This window comes from Bactrocera dorsalis, chromosome 3 (genome assembly GCF_023373825.1).
Source record: "Bactrocera dorsalis isolate Fly_Bdor chromosome 3, ASM2337382v1, whole genome shotgun sequence".
Classification (NCBI taxonomy): domain Eukaryota; kingdom Metazoa; phylum Arthropoda; class Insecta; order Diptera; family Tephritidae; genus Bactrocera; species Bactrocera dorsalis.
In genome coordinates, this window is record NC_064305.1 from 67,293,587 (window position 1) to 67,311,292 (window position 17,706).

At 33.7% G+C, this 17,706-nt stretch overlaps 1 protein-coding gene across 5 annotated transcripts in view; it reads left to right on the plus strand.

Moving 5' to 3' along the window:
* Window positions 1-5,664: 5,664 nt before the first annotated feature.
* LOC105228978 (protein GDAP2 homolog) overlaps window positions 5,665-17,706 on the plus strand; it is a 92,635-nt gene continuing 80,593 nt past the window's right edge. The window contains exons 1-2 of one of the 5 annotated variants that reach the window (XM_049451807.1): window positions 5,665-5,817; window positions 9,450-9,795. The gene's annotated coding sequence lies outside the window, so the exon portion shown is untranslated. Of the gene's footprint in view, window positions 5,838-9,441; window positions 9,796-17,706 lie in introns of those variants that run through there. The other 4 variants (XM_049451810.1, XM_049451808.1, XM_049451811.1 and 1 more) reach the window with 4 other exon arrangements.

The window sequence follows — 17,706 nt, forward strand, 5'->3', positions numbered from 1 at the left end:
AACAAAAGAGGTACGGGGGCACCGAACCGCTCCCATTCTACTGATAGCGGTTTTAGGGATACTTTCCTTGCTAACTCATCATCACTTACACTTTCTTGCTATTCCGCTATGGCCCGACACCCACACCAGTCTTATCTCAAAGACACTAGATGCTATTGATAGCGAGGTGAGATACTCCTTGACCAACCCTGACGGCACTTTAAAAGTTCAAGGCTATCTGAGTGAATGGTCATTTTTCTGAAGGAGGCTGCACTCCGGAGCAACAGATCTCCTGCTATCTTAATGACTGTAACCTCGACTTGGAAGACACTGCAATAGTCAGGAAGCCTGAAGCAGGAGTTGATAGAGAGCTCCCGACAGTAAACTCCCCCGTCAAACTTTCCCTCACTGCCACTCTCCTCCAACGAGCGTACAATTGTCAAAACTGGTCTTGGATATTAATACGGTTACGCCTCGATTAAATAGATATGGTTTCTGCTAGAGTTTAAAAAAAGAACAACGTGTTCAAAACCTGGCCTTAACTAATTAAAAATTGAGGGAAAAATCAGTAGAGGACTCTATTGTCGGAAACTGTCCATCCACTCTGGTTTCATGCTTGCGACGCCTACAGCGTTTAAAAAAAAAATCATTAAAATTAGTTTAAAAAAAGCTTCGACACTCTAGCAATGACTGTGTAGTGCGGGTGCGCTGTGGAACCGTCATAAAGGCGTTTTTATCTTAATATCATCATAATAGGAAGAAGAAGCGCTGTTGTCCAGTCGCAAAATCTATCTCATCCGAGTTATATCGTAAGAAGTCTAGAGAGCTTTTCGACGACGTTATTTACGCTGTCCGCGTTATCTCATTATCAACATTATACGAAGAAGTATGAGAGCGCAGTTGTCCTTTTTCCCAGTTTATCTGATGCGAGTTAAATCATAAGTAGTCTAGGGAGCTACTCGTTCACGTTATCTCACTATTATAATAACATAATACGAAAAAGTAGAAGCGCTGTTGTCCTCTACCCGGTCGCAAAATCCCTCTGGCCGAGTTATATCGTAAGAAGTCTAGGGAGGTTTTCATCCACGTTATACGAGGTCCATGTTATCACAATAACAACATACAAGTAATACGTAGAAGTGAGAGTGCTTTTGTTATTTTGCCCAGTAGCAAGATCCATTTGACCCGAGTTAAATCGAAAGAAGTCTAGGGAGCTTCTCGTCCATATTATCCACACGCTGAGGTTAAAAACATTTCCAGACCCCAGTTATCGATTTTTTTTTGTTAAAACCGTGGAACCTTCCTTCTTTAATGTCCAGCCTCTTGAGGATCAAAGCTGAAAACCTGCACAGAAAGGGTGAGCCATCTAAATGAACTTTTCGGATTCGAAATAAAATTACGCTTCGTCGATGCATCTTCTAGATCAACCATGGAAATCAACTTCACCTATCAGTATAATGTCCCAAGGCGCCACCCTAGTACAGACAAAGATTTCGTTATGTTATAATGATAGCGCATTTAGTAAAAGTTGTAGTCGGTTCGTGTCGGAGTGTCCACTGCACAGCTGTTACTCGTAACTCATTCGTGCGCCAATGGGTGAGTGGCGTGGCCAAAGTAACTGTATACCATATATACAAAGCGTAATTATAAATACAAATGTAATGGATATATGAATTATAGTGAATTCCTACATGTTTATATGGACAACTGCACACACACATTCACACATAACTTTGCCTGCAGTCCTTCATTTGTGAATTTGATGGCAGAAGATCGTCGCTAACGACGTGATTTTGCAGATGACCATATATTATGAGATTATACAATGCTTAACATACATGTATACATATCTACACATGTCCACAATTCCAATATCTAGCAATATCTTAATTAACTGCTCTGCTGCCTGCTCACAGTTGTTCAAAGTTAAATGCAAATGTCAAATATTCTGAATTCAGTTGATGGCTCTTGTTTGGATCTCGCAATTGGTCAAGTATTTAATTAATGAAAGTTATCGAACATTATTTAATTGAATAATAGCTTTATCGATTGTGTATATATGTATGTAAGGCATGTGTGTATTTCTGCATACTTAGACGTGGTCTTAGACGTGGTACATAAAAATTACCAATTAATTTGAATGGAAATATAATTTGTTCTTGTAAAATATATTATAAGAATATACTCGCCAAGTGAGTCATAGCAGAACTTTAGTTGTTTTTGTTGTTGTTGTAGCGGTAGAATTCTGCCAACTTTACATTCTCCGACCTGAAAAATTCCGGGTCCATTCCGGTTACTTAGACCATACTGTCGTAGGACTTTAGTAGTAGGCAATGATAAATCAGAAGACGAAAATTCACTTCATCGAATGGCTAGTGAATTTCGGTTAATAATTTCCTAGGATACAAATATTTGCTTAATTAAACCCATTTTAAACCACTTTTATTGTGCTTTTAAAATATATTTGTCAATTCCTCTTACTTTAACCCAGTGGCGGATCCACGGGGATGGGAGGTTTTGAAATCCAAAACCAAATCGGTAATCATATTCAGAAGAATTTAAGAAGTAACATCAATATTAACAATTACAGTAGGGCTAAGTTCGCGTGGACTTTGGCAAGAACCAAAGCCAAGGAAATACTTTAAGCGCCAACCGTCAACCAGAAAATCTGAATCTATAGTATATATACTGACCGAGATATTCGACATATGGTGGTTAGAAAAATAATAGACAGAAAATAATTGATGTTTTGCACTGCGATCTAAGGTCTAGCCCGCTGAATAATTCCAGGAGCTTGGTAGTTGCGAACGAGGTGTTGTGATCTCTTTCCACGTAGATGAATGTTAAAGTCTTGACTCTACAAAGTACTGGGCAAGCTAGAATCAGGTGTTGTCGAATTTCCTGTTCCATGTCACAAAACCGACAGTTTGCGCAAGAGACTATGCCCATGTTGGACAAGTGTCCTGAGCCTGGAGTACGACAAAGTGACGAAATTTGTCTCGGGGGAGGTTGACAGTTGTGATGGTGATTGATTTCTCCACACTTACTTAAAGCAAAGACTTCTGCTTGAAAGATACTCGGCAAACATCCCATTCTTATGGATAGTTTGGTATGCGGTCTCGTAATGACTACTTCAATGAATGTCAATTTCGAGCCGTCTGTGTAACACTGGGTAGTGCTGCCCTCAGTAGTAGGTCGAGCGTGGAATCAATCCACTCCTTCTTACTGCCGAGAGTAACTCTAAATTTCTTTGTGAAGTTTAACCTTTTCCTATCGCCGTCTCTTGAAAGAAATGCCAGTGGTGTGTCTATCCCTAAGGGAATCTTCACTTTATCAAAACCATCTGCTGCCTGTTTGATCATGGTGATCCTACGACCATGGTATACAGCCACTAAATGATACCTGAGTTGCAGCCCTAGGATCTGACGGCCTGGCATCTGTATATCATGAGTGCCTTGGTGGCTTTAGACAGTTTTGATTCCACGTGCCTATTTCATCGTAAGGTTGAGCCTAATGTGAGGCCTAAGAATTTGACCTCTTTGGACACATACAACTCCCTACCATCAAGAATTAGGCGCCTCAAGAACGGATGAGGGCCGATTGTTGTTGTCATACATTGACTGTTATTTTCGGTCAAAAGCCAACTATAGACTCTGGGGTCCACATATTCGGTACCTAGAGGCTTGAACAGTTTAGGTTCCAGTTAAACAATTGTTGATCATAAGGTGGAATAATTCAAAGACATTATTTATCCCGTTATGTTAATTGCTTCTTGATTTGTACACAAGAAAGTGAAAAAATGAAATGGAATTTAAAATTATTGTTTTGCGATTTCACTGATGTTCACACTGTAACATAGCAACCTGGGTAGAAAGTCATATGTCGAATTTGGTTGAAATGGGGCGCGCGGATCACGAGATATATGATTTCACCTTAAAGTAGGCGAAGCCACACCGATTATCCAATTTTTACCTCGGATCCTATAAAGTCATCTTTTACCATTTCTGGCGTATATACATACATATGTATATCGCGCTTTTAGTAGTCTTTAAAAGTACCGTTATATGGGAAATGGGCGGGATTATCATCAAGTATAGGACTTCTTATAGCCAGGCGAATTTTTTGTTGCAGCTTTAATGGTTTGGTAAACAAGTACATTAAGGCGTTTAGAGGGTGGTGCCATACCCACTTTTTCAAACTTTTTTGCCCACAGAGGTCTCTTGCTACTGCGATTCTCTGTGTTAAATAACAAATCGATTTCTTAATTTTGTGCTTAGTTATAGTACTTAAAACGTTTTCGGTTAATGGCGGTTAATGGCGACTTGTGGGGGTGGCAGTCCTTCAAATACGCCCATCTACGAACTCGTATTTTTTCTTGTACTAAGGAACCCGCATACCAAGTTTCATCAAAATATCACAATTTTTACTCAAGTTACAACTTGCACGGACGGACGGACAGACTGACAGTCAGCCAGATTTCAAATTTTTTTGGTCATCCGGATCGTTTATGTATATATATAACCCTTTATCATCTCACTTAGTTTTAGGTAATACATATTATACATACAACCATTATAGTTACTCTGTAGCAAGAGGTTGCACGAGTATAAAAACTACTAAAACCGCGATAAATCAATTATTAAATACGTCAGGTACAAAAAAATGTATCCCGAGATGGCATTAGAGGACTTTAAAGAAGCTGGGTCAACGGCTGAATACTATATACAAAACTTGTATACTATACCTTAGACCCCATATACCTAATATTCTCGGATTTTCGAACCTCCGGTTAACTTTATCGACCAATATGTATGTAATATGTAAGTGAGCTTGTTTTTGTAATAACTTTGCATATATGTAAGTGTGAAAATGAAAATCAAGTATAGGTTCGTAAAATCATTATTTATTACATCAAAGCTGTCTTCAGAATTACATATCTACATACATAAGTAGGTATGTACATATGTACATATGTAAATCTGCAGTTTTTTATACAGTGTCTATCGAACTACACAAAAGCACAGTGTCTTCATAACTGTATACGAAAGCTCGTCGAAGCTTTTATACACAATAAGCTTATAAGCACAAAATTAGTCAAGTAACCGTGTCTAAAAAACCGAGTTTAATTTACAACAACAACAACAGCATCAGCGCGGGAGTAAACATTTTAAGTTCTCTGGTACAACAATAACAACTAGCAATTATTTTGGAGAAGAGCGGTGCTACACATGTTAGATAAGCGAGTTAGTATGGAAAATGAGTAATATATGGCTTGTATGTATGTAAGTATAAATGTACATACATATGTATTATATGTTTGTACAACAAATGAGCGCTCATTGCACACAGCTCGGCAGTTCTCTCTACGCTGACATTTTGTAGTTATGGTTAGGAGACGGAAGAGCCATGGCACGGAAGTACACCTGCATACACATTTGCATACTAACTCTGAGTTCACACTCACATATATACTATACATATGTCCATACATATGTATGTAGGTATTTGCTTACTGCCTTCAAAGTAGTAGATTGTGCATTGTGGGTGATTGGAAGGCGCACAGAGCGCGATAGCGGCTTGGAATTGTCTACTCACATGGAAAGCACGGTATATAGCGCCGCTTTTAAGCGTTTGTATGTATACGTGTGTAAGTGTGTGAGCTACTCGTAGCTACAATAATGGCTTTACTTGACTGCTTGTTAAATGGCTTAGCTCAGTTCCAATTCTCACGCTCGCCCAGTCGATTGATTGTACGGTTTAAGAAGCAGAAAACAAAGCAAAAATAATATAAAAACTTAGTTAGAAGAACGTTGAGGCGCGTTTGAGATATTTTTAAAGGTATTGCAGTGCATAGAAAAGTATTGAATCTTATATATACATATGTATGTGCATACAAATATAGCTGATTGATGCGTTGCTTGTCGAAAAATTTTGCTTAAATTGAAAGAAAAAAGTTTTGGCTAAATCGAAGTATTGTGAAATATCCAAAATTGTGCAAATTGAAAAAAAAAATATTTTCATTGCAAAAAAGTTGTGGCCAAATTGTGGTGCGTGTGTGCGGTCTGGCAGTGAGAAAATTCGCAGCTACCACGTTTGCTAAAATCGAAGTGCTAATTTGCTTACAAACGCTGACATGTATATTATGTGCATATGTATACATATATTTGCAAATATATGTACAATACATATATAAATATATTTACTTACATATTGTGGTATATGTTTTATGTAAAAGTCTGGCTTTGACTGCGTGCATAATGAAATTTGTATAAATACTCATGTAGATAGCTATCTAAATATACAACAACAACAAATAAAGTGTGTAAAATTTAACAAAAAAATATTCTTAACATAATTCGTGCGTAGTGACAGCGTTTGTATATTTCCACAAGTGCCACAGACTCAGCTGGGCCTAAAGCGTCAGCTTTTCTTGCTGCCTTACTTGCCAATTAAACACATTCGCATTGTTTTTGCATTAGTAAACAATAAAAATAATATTTAACTCAACTTTTTATTGATGTTTTTCTCAAATTTCTTGCTACAAATTGTTTGTTCTTCAATTGAAAATTGCCTTCGAATGCGTGCTGCTTGCCAACTCGCTGCTTCTGCGTGGGCGATGGCCTCCTGAAGCGCTATAAAATTTACTAAAAGCAGTTAAATTTGCTAAGCAGTTAGTGTTTCCATAGTTCATACCCATTCAAAACGCTAATTTAACTTTCGTAGCTCATCAGCAACCAAAGCAAAGCAACTTCATCAACAACTCCAACTGACAGCCACCATTGACACCATATTCCCACACGCTCGCTGTTCGCTACTTTGTTGTTTAACTGCAGCTCGTTGCTTGTCGCTCATTTCCAGTCCAAACAACAAAAATACATACACACATACATACACATGAATGTACATATCTTGCTTGCTTCCTCTGCTTTTCTATCTTTTGGTGTCATCGTTGTTATTGTCTACTGCTGCTGCTGCTTACCTGCGCCAATTGCCATTGTACTTATTCAGGTTGTTCGGCGTGTCGTTGCTTCGATGGTCGTTTTCGACCGCTCGTTTCTCATTCCTACATTTAGTTGACGTAATATGGCTTTAGGCGGAATAGAATGAAAACAATTTGAAAAGTGAAAAAAATTTGAAAGAATGAAATGTACAAATGGAAATAAACAAATGGATTAAATCATGTGTAACAACAATTCTACTCAACAAAGTGTCTAAAGTGTAAAATGCAAAAAAAAAAATACATAAAAATACAAAAACAAATGCATGCAGTAATATTAAATAAGCCATTGAAGCATTTGTTTCCGTGCAGCCAAGCTTTAAATTAGAGCGCTTTAGCTAATGTGCCCTTTGGAGCGAAATTAAATTAATGAAAACGCGAAATATTTCTATATACATTCTATATATTGCTTTGTACTTGTATATAGGGTTCTAAGTGCAGCTGTTACCTTATATCAATTTTTTTTCTTTTTATACTAAGTAGTACATAGAACTGTAATTAAAGTAAAGGCCGTCTTGTGTAAATTGTATATTTTTCTTATTTTTGAGCAGTTATATGCTATAGTGTTTCGATCTGAACAATTTCTTCGGAATCTCAGATAATATAATAATTCAATTTTAATGAAAAATTTCGTCAAATGAAAAAGTTTTCCATACAAGCTCTTGCTGTTGATAGGACAGTTTGTATAGCAGCTATATGCTATAGTCATCTGATCTGAACAATTTGCTCGGAGATTGGCCCCTTAGCCTTAGACAATAATCCGTGCGGAATTTCATGAAAATATCTGTTCAAAGTTGTCCATACAAGAACTCGATATTCATCGTTCAGTTTGTAGTGCAGCTATATTGTGATTCTACATACGAGTATATCGACGATTCCGACAAATGAGCATCTTTTTCAGTAGAAGAACGTGTATAAAATTTCAAATCGATATCTCAAAAACTGAGTGTCTAGTTCGTGTGTACATACAGACAGACGAACGGACTGCCATAGAGATGAACATAGGTAAATCGACTCAGCCCGTCATGCTGTCCATTTATGTATATAATGGGTGATGTTTTCGAGGTTCCATACTTTATCAAAGAAAAACACAGAAACTTCAAATTTAATGAGGAAAGTTTATTATCATTCGGTATAACCATCTTTGGCATTTGATTTTTGAAGATTATCTCTTTCAAATTTTGTCCGCGGCTACGTCTCAGCTGGTCTATCCGTTGAGACCCCACAGGAAACGGCGTGATCACACGATTTTGGTGACCAAATTGACCGGCCCAAAATGTGAAATTATCTGCTCACCGAAAGGTTGTCACAATAAATCCATTGATTGAAGAGATGTATGGGAAGTGGCGCCGTCTTGTTGGAACCAAATATCGCCGAGATCGTCATAGTTTTTGAAGTAAAATGGACCGATGATTCCTCCGCCCCACAAACCACACCAAATCGTTGTTTTTTCTGATTGAGATGGCAGCTGTTAAATTTATTCAGGTTGCTCTTCATTCCAAATGCCGCAATTTCGATTGATTACATACCCATTGAGCCAGAAATGTGCCTCCTCGATGAATAAAATTTGACCCATCGTCTTGGAACTTTTCAAGAGCCCATAAATTAAAGCCCTTGCGAAGGTCGAACGACTTCAGTTCTTGCACAAGCTGCATTTTTTACGCTTTCAATTTCAGATCTCGACGTAAAATACGCTAAATCATTTCATACGGCAGTCCTAGTTGCTGCCAACGGCTTTCAAAAAAGGTATTAATAGCGCTTAGATCTTACATTTTGACAAACGTACTGTTTAAGTGGGCCTCTAACGGCCCAATTCTTACACATCAACAAAAAAAGTTGGTTTCGGGCTGATTTCCAATAAAAAATTGTGACGTCGTTCAATATTCGACGAACAATTAACATCCCTTTTACCAAAGACCACGATCAATTTTGTAGCAACCCGAAATCCACAGCACATAATATGAGTATGGAATTCGTCATTAAAAGAATGAAAAAAAGTTTGGCTCGCTGTGTCGAGTTACATTGGTAATTTAGAAATTCTTCAAAGATCACTAAGTAAGTCCTCAATGTAGGAACTTCTATTGTGAAACAAAAAAAATAATAATTAATTAATCAATGCTAAATGATTTTCAATACGAGTTACTCTACCACTGCTAATATTTTGCCCGCAATTGTATACATACAAACAGTTACATTAATAAAACTGAAAACCATGCTCAAGTACACAGCTCAAGTGGGTACTTGGTGGCAAATAGACGCGCTGTAACAACAACAAACACAGAAAAAGCCAGGCTAAGCTAGTTAAGCCTACACAAGCAGTTGGTAGAAACCCCTTTAGTGAAGTCCCTTCAGCACAAGCAAACAACCAACAATAACTAAATACATGCATACAATTTAGTCTAACACCCTTCAATAACTAACTAAATATTTATATAACAACAAACACATATAAATATTATTTGCGATTTCGTAGCATTGACTAAACGCTTAGTAGAAGAAACCCACCAAATAGTAGCCGCCGCAGAATACCCACAGTTACTATTTAACAAAATTTATTAGAAACAAAAAAAAACAATTGCAATAAAAATCACAATAAAAATAAAATAAAAACAAAATAATAAAAATAAAAAAATATATTATTTAAAAGTGTAGAAAACTAAAATAATCAACACGTGAAACCAACAAGTGAACAGCAAAATTTACACACTACTGTTGGAGACTGCAGAAACCCACTAGGAAAATCCAGCGTTAAAACGAGATTTTACAGCTTTAGCCTTTTTAGCCGCAACGCAGACATTTAGATAACTGTACGTATAAGAGTAAGTACATACATACTTTCAATTGAAATTTCTAATAAAAAAGTAGAAAGAATCAATGATCACAAAGAGTTCAACCATAAAGTCACAAAACATAAAATTTGTTACTAAATGAATAATGTAAAATTGTATATACTTTTTGGAATGCTCCCTTGCTTAAATTTCTGTTATAAAGCGTTTTTGAATCGGTCGTTTTGAAACGGTATCACATGAAAGGGAGTATTCTCGTTTGGTATCGAATGGTTCGGAGAGGCCCTTCCCGATTCTGACAGAGCTTTTTGTGTTGCTCAACGTCAGTTCACACAGCCGTATTATTCTTGCGGGGATACCAAATTCATACATCGCGGCATAAAGCTTATTTTCGTGCTGTCAAAAGCAGCTTAAAAATCGACAAAGAGGTTATGTGTGTTGATTCTCTTTTCACGGGTTTTTCCAAGATTTGGCGCATGGTGAACATTTGGTCAGTTTTTGATTTGCCAGGTCTAGCCACACTGATGAGGTCCAATCAGTTTGTTGATGGTGGGTTTTAAACTTTCACACAATACTCTCAATAGAACCTTATATGCGATGCGTAGGAGACTTATCTCACGATAGTTAGCGCAGGTTGTGGGGTCTCGCTTTTTGTGGATTGGACAATGTACTTTACTCAAAGGATATTTCAAATCTTTGCATTGTAAGATATACTAAAAAAATTCCCATCTTTAATAATTCCATAGACCCATGTATACCTATTTTTTAAGGCACAAACCTTGTGTGACGAAGATTTTTGCGAATTACTAAAAAAATATTTACCAACTCATCCATTTTTGCCGAAATCTCTGACCTTTTGCTTGGATAAAATATTCGAAATATCTAGGGGAGATATTGTCCGTACAATGACATATGTATGGTCGAAAACATACTAAAAACTGACAAAATAGCGGCACTTAAAAAAAAGTATTTTACCCAAAATTCCGAAAACGTTTAGCCACCTAGTAGATCATTCTATGGAGAACTAAAGTGTCTACCAATTGATATGACGTGATTTTGACAGTTTCTGGCAGTCATGTTCGCTTACGGATTTGTTTCAAATTTTCAGTAAGGTTTGCCATTTCATCATGTGACTTTGGCGCAACGCTTGCAATTTGTCCAAAATTATTACGCAAACTCACGTTCTCCGGTGGATACTATAAGAGCTCTCCGCTCAACACATAGTCTTACGTGGCGGATTATTGTATGGCAGCATCAGCAGACTATATTTCTTTCGAAAGACTTATTTTCTCTGACGGTATGTTCAATCAAAGCTTTAGCCAATCAACCAGCAACAGTCGAGCATCTCGAAAACAACATTTAGCATTGATTGTAAATTTAGTCTAAGTTGGTATAAATATGTACAAATGGCCAGTCTTCTTGGGCAACCTAATCATAATTCCTCGATATGTAATCATAATAGTTTTATCTTCTTCTCCCGGGTTATTTTTTTTTCAGCAAAGTTTTCAGATTAAATTCATTTTCCATTCTATCTTAGCCTTACAGTTTCAAAGCTTGCAGCGAGTCGATCAAACTATACCAGATATTCGAAAACTTAAAATGATCGATGACTTTGTATGAAAGCAACTTCAAACCTTGTATAAATATTTGAATATGTAGTATATACTTATAATATAAGTGTTAATATGTATTAAATTAAAGTTAATAACAGAAAAACAACTAAAATGTATAATAAGTTAATATAAGATATTTTATAGGTATTTTTCTGCTGTGATTAATTTATTTGTTGGCGGCGTGATTGGCAATTATTTCTGAACACTATTCCATAGCAAATTGTTCCATTTATTTGATTTCGATGATTAGCGCACAATACCCCATACATTAAGCACATTTTTTGCTACATCTCATGTAATATATGAATAAGTAATTATGTATAAATGTAATTTCGAAATTGCCTATGTGCTTATACAAGCTATTTGTTACAATAACCAAGCAGTGAAATAAACTCGTTATGAGACTTTGGAACTAGTAGGAACCGCCAAGTGTAACGAGTCAGCTAATATTGCTTTTTTCATTGAGCAACTAAAATATTTCTCGTGTTGTTGTCTTACGGGATGTCAACTGTTATATTTCGGTTAGAAATGTACTGGTCTTATACTAATTCAACAGAGATACGTGACTGTAGAGTTAATTTTGTCTTGTCAAGAATAGTCTGAATAAGAATTTGTTTAGATTCACAACGTTTTTACGGAAGATTTGTCAATTCGATAATGTGCTTTGTAAATGAACCAAGAGGTTTTTCGATTACTTTCCAGAGGTTATTTTTCATAACTACTATGCTCTTTCCAAAGATTAATATGGATCTGCTGTTTTGCTGACTACAAGTAGTTCGACTTGAGTCAGTAAATTATTCTTGAAATCTTTTGTCTGTCCACTTTGTTATGAAAATGCACAACGGGGGTTATACGAATATATACAATGACATATTGCAATTAATACCGAATGCCTTGGCAATGAATTTAATTTTGTGTTTAGCACGCGCTAGGAAATGCTATTATGTATTTATTGTAATATTACGTAGTATATAAGTGCACTTTTTCATATAAATATGTATATTATTATATACATAAATCTATATTGAATCTATTGGAGTAATTATATTATACTTCTGGTGTATGGCCTGCTCATACATCAAACCACTTCATATCCTCAAATATACCCACAAATATACCATATCCTCAGTTATATCTAATTCTTATGTTAAATTTCGCTGAGTTATGCTTAAAAGGTTCCGACAATTTACGAAACCAATATAATCTCCCACTACCGATTTTCTAGCGCCCACTTACCATGCCATTAAAATAATTTTCCTTATACTCAGCATAATATGAATTGCTACAAAGTAAATATAATATGTACACATGCTCATAACTCTTTGCTTAATTAATGTCTAAAAGGCATGCCTGTTCTTTCAGGACTTCCCTGAAAGCCAAACTTTTTTAATGTTTGTTGGCGTAATACTCTCCGTATTCGAATAAGCAGAGTGGGAGCGTAAGAGAGAGAAAAAGGTAATGAGTATAGGTATTTATGTATGGCTGTGTATGTATGGCTAATATAGCAGAGTTGCCATTTTTTAACAAAATTTATTTTTATTTATATACGAGGGTAGATAATTTTTGAAAGTAAAAAAAAATATTAATAATTTATGGGCGATCTGAGGTCAGGAAGGGGAAGAGGAGGAGCTTGTTTGAATTTTAAGGGTAAAAAATGGTTTATCTCGATTTCCGACAAAACTACGAGTCCTTTAGAAAAGAAATTGTATGGCGATGTTGTTGGTAATGAAAAGATCTACAACTTTTGTAGGGACACCCTTTTAATATAATCTAAAAATTTATGTAAAAAGATTAAATATCCAAGTTTTTTGAGTTTCGAATTTTTATCATGTATAATCTTCCCTCAATGCGTTTTATATATTATAAATATTTGAACTTCACGACTAAATGCGTAAGAAATAAAAATCCAAAATTTTATATGTATGTATATGGTACATATGTATATGTAAAAGGCGATCCATTTCCAGGTCCCCTACTGTTTTAGAGAAAAAAAATGCAGAAACTTCAAATATAATGGAGAATGTTCCTTTATCATTCGAAAGATTATTCTTTGCCATTTGTGTTTTTAACATTACTTCTTTCAAATATTTGCCGTGGCAAAGTCTCAGATGGTCCATCCGTTCGGTACATATTTCGAAGACCCATTCGAGCATTTCGACCTGTAACTGGCGAATGACACATCTGATGTTTTGCTACAAGGCTTGAATTGAAGCGGAATTGTCCGCATAGACTTCAGACTATACAATTCCCCACAGAAAACGGTGATATCACACGAACTTGGTGGAAAGTCGATCAGCCCAAAAGGTAAAATTATCTTCTCACCGAAGTGTTCTCTCAATAAATCCATTGATTGATGCGATGTGTGGGAAGTGCCGCCGTCTTGTTGAAACCAAATGTGTCCGAGATCACAAACTTCGATGATGCCATCATTTTGGGTTAATTTCGTAATTTTCCGAGATTTTTTTTTTTGACTTATGCCGAAACCTAATACTAGCGAATATGTTTGCTTTGACAACCCTGTTTAAAATTTGCAACTATATACTTATTTTTTCTTCCTTTATGCTCTTCATTCACTTTTTTTTTACTTTCGAGCGAGTAAACTCCAACAACAGCAGTACAACTTTCCAGTCTCGTGCTTTTTCTGCTTTCCAATTAGCTAATGGAAAAGGATACAATAGTCCTGGATGGCAAGAGCGTGCTGAGAGAATATTAACAATTTGTAGCCGCTTTTGAATATAGACTTGGAAGATATTTGATTTTTTATTTCTTTTTTATAAAAATAAGAAATTAGATTTTGCCTTTAAGAAAATTAATGAAGAATGTATATTCTTAACTTTTGATGTGTTACTGATTAGAAATTATCTTTATTAGTAAAATAATTTTAGAATAAAAATTATAAATAAATTTTGTGGAAATAGTAAAAAAAAAAGTAATAAATTGAATAATTTATTTTTTTACTTACAAATTTAAATTTTCTCAATGGAAGGCCAGCAAACAAAATTACAATTCAAATTACTGCAAATATGTTGACATAAAATAGCTTTTTGATGCGCACATACATAAGTATGTATTGTGAATATGCATTTATGTGTGTTTGTTTGTATAGTCAAGCGTAAATATTATCTTAGCCTACCCTAACATGCGCTGAATCGAGTCCTTTGTCACACAAAAAGACACAGCAAGCATTGTTGAACTATTGTGCCACTTTCTAGCGACGAGAAGGTTTGTATGTGTATGCGTAATGCATGAGAAGTTGTAATGTGCGAATATGTTTATATTTATATTTTTACTACATGGTCGATCATTTGCACTTTTTGAGTTTAAATAGAAGAAAATTATAAAATAAAAATATATGTATACAAATTGTGCTGCTAAAAGAAATTAATTTACAAACTAATTTAAAACTTACAAAACACCATTTTAAAAATATTATAAAATTATACAAAATTGCACACGCTAATAATAATTCACAAAAAATTAGTATTTGCAAAAGCAAACAAAAAAAAATAGAATAAATAAAACAAAAATAATTCTTAAACATTTTTTTTATTTAAATAAAAAATTTAATATAATTTATAAAAAAAGTAATATTAAAAAAAAAATTGTGTTAGCAAAATTCAAAATTGTGATATAAAAAATAATTTTAAATTTTTTAATAAATTTAAAATAATTTAAAAACTAGACAAATTTTAAACTAATAATAGTAACTCACGGAATTTAATAGAATTTTCAAAAAATAAAAATAAGAAAAGGTAATAAAAAATCGTTTTTCCAAATAGTAACTTATAATTATTTACACAAATAAATACATTTTTAATTTTAAAAAGTTAAAAAAATATATATAAATTTTTTATTTATAACCTTGTTTAATTTTTTGAAAAAAAATTGCATAAAATATAATTATTTACAAAAATGAAAATTAAAAAAAAAATATTATAATAAAATAAAAATTACTAATAATTGTTTACAAAAAAGGAAATATTTTCAGAAAATATAAAAAGAAAACTTAAAAAAATTAAGAAAAATTTATTGTATTATTAAATTTACTTTTTTCAAATTTATGTTAAAAAAAATAACATTTTACAAATGTATATTTTAAAATTTTTGAAAACAGTTTAATTATAAAAAATTACAAATAATAGTAAATATTAACAAAGTATGTAAAATATTCAAAAATTAAAAAAAAAACACAAAATAAAAAAAAAATTAAAAAAAAAAAATTTTTTTGAATTTATGATTTAAAATAATTTAATTTTTTTCAATATTTGAAATGTTTTGAAAAAAAAATATTCCACAAAAATAAATTTTCATACTATTTTATTTTTTTTTAATATAATTAACTATAAATAACAGGAAATTAGCAAGTTGTGTCAACTTTTGACACAATAAAATATTTTGTTCCAAATTTTTGTCACAAAATGTTTTCAAAAATCTTCTTACTACTTTATTTACAGCCATATTAATCATATTTGCTGACAAAAACTGTTTGTGTTGCCATTTAACAAAGTTAGAACACCGCATTTTTATCTAAAGCCCCCACGACGTATACGTAACATTCATGAATATCAATAATAAGCCCGCTCAATGCTAGGAAAGCCTAAGTGTTATAGAAACACATTGAAAAGATACTAGGTACGCATATTCTTGAACGCTAGGAATATTTTTTATAGGAAAAAATTATTTTCCCATGACGTTCGATGCCACTTAACGTGTATTTTATCTACTAACAAGCTATTTTGCAAGTGTAGCGTGCAGCAGATAAGTGCTAGCGAAACGTGTTATGACGCTAACTTTAAGTCGTATAATATGAATATAATATTTCGAGTTAATTTTAAACTAATTTATGAGTAGAAATGCTTCCAAAGATAAACAGCTAATTAGCTGGGGAATATTTATGGGTACGTGTGTTGGAATCTATGTGTCTATAAATATAAATATATGCATAAGTATAGTATATATAAATGATATAGATATTAATTTGTGGTTGTAAATTACAATTTCTCATTTATTATATTTACATATCTAAGTTTCTGGTTGTCTCATTGCCTTAAAAGCCTAATAACATTGAGGTTTTAATGACTGATTGAGTTATAGAGTTGCCACTTGCGTTTAAAATGCAAATTTAACCTTTATTAATCCTGATAAATACAACTTGTAAGCTTTCGCAAGCAAAAATATGGATCTTTTTTATTATATTTTATTGTATGTAGTATCCTTAACATGAGAGAATGTTTAACCTTCTAGTTCTAGACTTACAATTAATTACCCTTTCTTATATGCTGCCATAATTTTTTTTTTTTTTTCAATTATATCTATTGCTTGACAGTTTATTAGCTACGAGTATAATGTAGTCAGAACATTACACGTTTTATTGACGCAAAAGTATTTCCATTAAAATAAATATTTCTGTTAATGTCAACAATTTGGTCTAATTTCCTGCTAGACTATGAGTGGCGGCATTTAAACAGCTTAGGCATTTACAGCCACGTATGTTTACTCTGTGTTAGTTTTGGAGGAGAAAAAAGTTATGAAAATACCAAAAATAAATTAAAAACAGCAAACAATAAACAAACTCCGCCTAACCGAAACCCTAGTTTATAACCACAAAGACACGCAGAACTTCCAAATAATATTTGTACTCATTTGCTCAATAATATGTACGTGCATATGTATGTTTGCATGTATGTATGTATATACAGTTCTGTATACTTGTATTCTCATTGCGCTCATAAACAAATTGGACATTAAGAAAACACCGTTGAATGTCACGTACTTGCGCTTAAACTTCAACTTCCAGACATTGCCAGTTCATGACTACACATTGAGAAGGTCTGACAGTGATTATCTTATAGCGTCACAAGCGTTTAGTATACATATGCATATACAATATTTTCATATAAAAATACGAGGCTGGCTTCAGATATAGCAATTGTGGCCTTTATTGAAAAAAAAAGAAAAAAAAAAATTTTGCGGAAGTCAAAAATTCTTTCCGAAATGAGAGGAGTACAATATATGCATAATTTTTTTCGTTACAAAAACAATTACAAAGTCAAAACTAGACTTGAAGTACTCACATTTGTTTTTTTCTTGCAATATCTGTAAAGTATTACAACAGAATTGATCTTACCGTTTACTATTTGTTGTTGTGCAAATAAATGTCTTAGTAAATTCAGAGTTTTGAAGACGTCCAAAGTTGTTCATAACCATAATAATTCGAGTTTGAGAGATAAAAATTTAAAATACATACATATGTCAAATTAGATTCAGAGTTTATTAAATTCCTAAAATTTGTTCATAAACACTACTTTTTAAACTCGAGTTTGAGAGACAA